Consider the following 6062-nt stretch of genomic DNA (forward strand, 5'->3'; position numbering starts at 1 on the left):
TTATCAGGGAGGAGAAAGACATGCCTATAGTTTCAGGACTTAGGTTCTTTGCGTTAAATAAAATTCAAGGTCTGAATATGGAGAGACAAGAATTTGAACCCATGGGGTCAGTAAAATGACTCAGTGGGTAAAGGCGTTTGCTACCACACCTGAACTTGAGTCCTGTTCCCCAGGAAACTAAGTGGTGAAAGTTAACTGACTCCTGACTTCCATGCACATGGTTATGTGTATACTTCCATGGTTATGTGTATACTCATACTTTTTTTTTTTTTTTTTTGTGACAGGGTCTCTATGCAGTCTGGCTGTCCTGGAGCCCACTATGTAGACCAGGCAGGCTACTCACAGAGATCTAGCCTCTGCCTTCAAAGTGCTGTAATTAAAGGTGTACATTACCACACCTGACAAATAATACAACTTTTAAAAAGAAAATTTCATCCTAAAAAGAATATTCTGTTATACAGTAAAACTTCTGTTATTTTGAGTTCCATAAACTTATTTTTTACCATGTTTGGGGGGTAGTAAAAATTTGGTAGAAGTATCTTTGATTAAAGATTATTCAGAAACACAAATGCTAGACAACTCTTGTTCTAGCTATCCCCGAATTAAACTCACTTGTGTATATTTCAAAAATACAAAACTTTTAGCTTTTTCCAACTTTAAAAAAAAACCTTCACTCTGCTGGGTATGGTGGTACACACCTTGTAATCTCAATTCTCCAGATGTTGAGCAGAATGTCAAGTTCTAGACCAACCCAAGCTATATAGCAGAAACCTTGCCTTAATACCCTCCCCCAAGAGGAATCCTTATATTGCCCAGTGGAGTGTACATTTAAAAGCATGTTCTCCAATGCGTAGTAAAATAGTACCCTAGTAATTATGTTCATATAGGTGAAGATTGATGACTTTTTGGGAGCAGGTTGGTCAGCATGCTAGGGATGGAACCCGTGCTAGGCAAATGCTCTACTACCATAAAGCTAAACTCTTAGGAGACCTTCATTTGGTGAAGAGAGCTTGAAACAGCATCTCTCTATGTAGCTTAGACAGGCATAGAACTCATGATCTTCCTGCCTTAGCCTCTCTGGTGCTGGAATTACATGTATGTACCACCACACCACACACTGTTTGAATGCCCTGCTAATAAGAAAGTTGGTTCCTGTTCTCTATTGAAGTTGGGCCTGAAAGACAAGCTTGGCTAGGCTAGGTACTATAAATCTTAAGGTACTTTGTGCAAATACCTCTGTTAAGGCACAATTGACTAAGAACCTAAATATGAAAACATTTTGGGATTATGGTTAGCAGTAGAAGGAATATACACTTGTTTTTTTTTTTTTAAACATTTCTACAAGGGAAAAAAGGTGGGGGAGCCAGGAAGGTGGCTCAGTTGGTAAGAGCTCTTCAAATATGAAGACTTGAGTTGCATACCTAGCACCCATAGTTGGGACAGAGACAGGCAAATCCTGGGAGCTCACTGCTGAGCCAGTTTAGATGAAATAAGGTGTTTAGGTTCCAGTGAGAGACTATCACTATCAGAAAAGGTGTTAGTCTGGTGAGATGGCCCCACTAGCAGATGCTTGCCATCAAGCCTGATGACCCAAGCTCCGTCCCAGGCATTCATATTGTAGAAAAAATTGACTTCTGTAAGTTCTCTTTCTCATCTCTCCACATGCATCCCCACCCAGTTACATAGACACTAAGTAAGAACAGCACATTTAGTGCTGTATTTAAGAAAGTGGAAAAGTGTATTTAAAGAAGTGGAGAAGCTACTGAGGAAGACATCCAATGTCAACCCTACCATATGCCAGCACAGATGTGATGGACACACCCTTACATATGTACATGAGTATATTCCACAATGCAGGGAGGCACCAGTTACTGATAACAATTCCTTCTTTAGTAGAATTAGACTTGTTTAATGGGGGTGGGGGGTAGGGATGAATTGTGGTTTAGTTTTGTTTTTGTGCAAGAATGTACACCTGAGGATTTGCTCTTGCTGAGTGTGTCCTTCAACATTGAACTGTAGCCTCTCAGTGCATTACGCTTCACTCACCTTTTGTTTCTTTAAAATTTGTTGTGTATGAATGTTTTGCCAGCATTTTTGTCCAAATGAGTGCCTGATGTCTACAGGGACAGAAGAGGGTTACCTGATCCCCTAAAACTGGAGTTAAAAGATGGTTGTGACCAGTCAGAATGGCTAAGATTAAAAACTCAGGTGATAGTAGATACTGGCGAGGGTGTGGAGAAAGAGGAACACTCCTCCATTGTTGGTGGGACTGCAAAATGGTGCAACCACTTTGGAAATCAGTCTGGTGGTTCCTCAGAAAATTGGACATAACATTACCTGAGGATCCAGCTATACCACTCCTAGGCATATACCCAGAAGATGCTCGAACATATAACAAGGACATATGCTCAACTATGTTCATAGCAGCCTTATTTATAATAGCCAGAAGCTGGAAAGAACACAGATGTCTTTCAGCTGAGGAATGGATTCAAAAAATGTGGTACATTTACACAATGGAGTATTACTCAGCTATTAAGAGCAATGATTTCGAGAAATTCCTAGGTAAATGGATGGACCTAGAAATTATCATCCTGAGTGAGGTAAGCCAATCACAAAAGAACACACATGGTATTCACTCACTGATTATTGGATATTAGCCCAGAACCTTGAAATACCCAAGATTCAACTCACAGACCACATGAAGCTCATGAAGAAGGAAGACCAAGTGGGGGTGATTCGGTCCTTCTTAGAAGGAGCAACAAAATACTCAAGGGAGCAAATATGGAGACAAAGTGAGGTACAGAAACTGAAGGAGGGGCCGTCTGAAGAACATTCCACCTGAGTATCCATCCCATGTGCAGTCACCAAAGGTAGATGCTGATGTGGAAGTCAGGAAGTGCATGCTGATAAGAGCCTGATATAGATGTCTCCTCAGAGGTCTGCAAGTCTGACATATTCAGAGGCAGATGCTCACAACCAGCCATTGAACTGATCATGGGGTTCCCAATGGAGGAGTTAGAGTGAAGACCGTTGGAGCCGAAAGGGTTTGTGGCCCCATGAGGAAAACAACAATATCAACCAACCACAGCTCCCAGGGTCTAAACCACCAGCTTGGGAGCACTTAGGGAAGGATCCATGGCTTCAGCTGTATATGTAAGAGCGGAGGGCCCTGCTGGGCATAGGTGGGAGAAGAGATCCTTGGCCTCATGAAGGCTGGATGCCCCAGGGGATGGGAATTTGAGGGTGGGGAGGTGGGAGTGGGGGGTAGGTAGGGGTACATCTGCAGAGAAGCAGGAGGAAGGGTGAGGGGATAGGGGGTTCCTGGGTGTGTGGGAGATGGGGTAAGGGGATAACATATGAAATGTAAATAAAACATCCAATAAAAAAGAAGAAAGAAAGAAAGAAAAAGATGGTTGTGAGCCATCATGGGGTCTAGAAATAGAACCCAGGTCCTCTGAAAAAGCAGCCAGTGCTGCTGAGCTATTTCCCCAGCACCCCCTCTCCCCTTTTGGTGAGTTAGGGTATTGCTAGGGTGCCTGGGCTGTCCAACTAGTGGACTCAAGGAATCTTCTAGCTACAGCCTCTAGAGTAGTTGGGATTGCAGGTTTAAACCACTACCTGGCTGGTTTCATGTGTGATGTTTTGAAGTTACTTAGAAAATTCACAAAACAAAGAGTGCTAGTGCATTTGGATAGCGGTTGGAGGACAGCTAGGCAGTCCTGTGCGGAAAGCAACGGCTTCTGGTTAAGGCACAGTCATTAAACTTGAAGCTGGGCTCTGCTTACCTGTGGCCCTCACTATGCCTTCAATTCTCCCACTGAGGAACTTTGTACAATTTCTGGTCATTAAGTGGCACTGTAGAATTGGGTCATTTTAAAGATAAACTGGATTTTCCTACCCCTCAATTTTAAAGACATCATTAAATTTGAGTATGCCAGTAAACAGAAATTCAAACTTATTTAAGTAAAATGGCAAGAAGGAGCTTTATGCAATTTTTTGCTAATAATTGATATGTGCACAGTCCAGATTTTCATATTCAATAAACTGATTAAAAACTAAAGTTAAGCCAGTTGAAGCAATCTCCCAGTGGTTACAAACACTGACTGCTCTCCTAAGGACCCAGCTTTGATTCCCAGCATCCACATACAGATAGCTCACAGCCATCTGTAACTCCAGTTCCAAGGAATGTAAAGCCCTTTGCTGGCCTCTGCAGGTACCAGGTACACACATGGTGCATATATACACGCAGGCAAAACATCCATACACAAAAAAGAATAACCCTAAAGTTAGGGCTGGGGAGACAGCTTAGCCCATACACTTGCCTTGTGGGCAATGAAGACCTGTCTGTTCAGTCCCCAGAACCCATGATAAAGTTGGATGTGAGGACCCATGGCTGTAATCCCAGTCCTGGAGATGGGAAGAGAGAGCCTTGGGGTTCTTTGACCAATCAGCCTAGCCCAATCTAGGAGCCCCAACTCCCAATGAGAGACCCTGTCTCAAAAACCAAGGCGAGCAGCTCGTGAGGGACAACACCTGAGTTTGACCTTTGGCCTCCACATGCAAGCACACATACATGCACATAAATTTAATATTTACTTTTCTTTTTAAAGTAAAATGGGTTTAGTGGCTATGAGTGTTTGTGCTCCCAAAGACGATCTGGGCTTGATTCCCAGCACCCACATGGTGATTCACAAGCATTCATAATCCTAGTTTCAGGGTATCTGATACCCTCTTCTGACCTCCATGTGCATCAAGCATGTACATGATGCACACACATGACAGCAAACCCACAAAATGTATAAATCTAATTTTTAAAAAGTAAAATGTGGCGGCCGGGCAGTGGTGGCGCAAGCCTTTAATCCCAGCACTTGGGAGGCAGAGGCAGGAGGATTTCTGAGTTCAAGGCCAGCCTGGTCTACAGAGTGAGTTCCAGGACAGCCAGGGCTGCACAGAGAAACCCTGTCTCAAAAAAAACAAAAAACAAAAAACAAACAAACAAACAAAACCCAACAACAACAACAAAAATGAAAATGGGTTGGTGAGATGGTGGAAGGGAAAAACTGCCTCCTGAAAGTTATCTTCTGAACACACACTACGGAACATATGTACTCCACAACACATTGTTCACACAATGACAATTTTAAAAACATAAAACAGATGCATAGGAGATCACACTCACACACACACTCACACACACACCTATCCAATCTTAGTTTGCTCCCTTTTAAAGCAAGAGGTAAACTTGAGAAGCGTTTTAACTGTGTTTGGCCAGGCACTAAGTATGTTGTGGCTTATGCCATGTGGCTGTTGATATGCAATGTGTCATTGGTTGAAGGGTGCACATGTTATCAAGAATAACAAGGCTGAGCACGGTGACACGTGCTTATAATCTCAGCAAGAAGCAGGAGATTCACAAATTTGAAGCCAGCTTGGTTGACAGCAAGTTTCGGGGCAGCCAGGGCTAGAGAACAAGACAATGGTCCCTCCAGGTTCCCCACCAGACCAATATATGGCTCTGGTAGCTTCAGTTTCTTCATATATATATGATGACCTTATTCCCTGGTTGAGTCAGTCTTCTTCCATGAGAAGGAGCTTCCAGAAGCAGGGAAACAGGCATTTCTTTCTTTCTTTCTTTCTTTTCATTTTTGAGACCAGGCTAGTCTTGAACTCACAGAGTACTTTTAAATTAAAGTTTTGTGTGTGGGTGTCTTGCCTGCATGTATGTCTGTGCACCACATGCATGTTTGATGCCCATGGAAGCCAGAAGAGGGAGTCCAGGTCAATGAGAGCCTTTAAAAGGAAGCAGGTGGTGCCTCGAGGGTGGCCCTGATGTCCTCTGGCCTCCACACACTGCACACACGTGCACATACACATTCAGGTTTTCCAGTTACATTTTCAATTGCTTCTTCACTGTTTATTTTGTTTATGTACATGTGTGGGCACATACAAGCCATGATGCATGAGCAGATAGATGTCAGAGGATAACTGCTGGTTTGACTCTCCTACCTTGTTGATCCTGAAGGTGCAACTCAGGTTTCAGGCTTGGGAGCCAGCACCATTAC

The sequence above is a fragment of the Grammomys surdaster genome, unplaced genomic scaffold (assembly GCF_004785775.1).
Source record: "Grammomys surdaster isolate TR1022 unplaced genomic scaffold, NIH_TR_1.0 192, whole genome shotgun sequence".
Taxonomy (NCBI): domain Eukaryota; kingdom Metazoa; phylum Chordata; class Mammalia; order Rodentia; family Muridae; genus Grammomys; species Grammomys surdaster.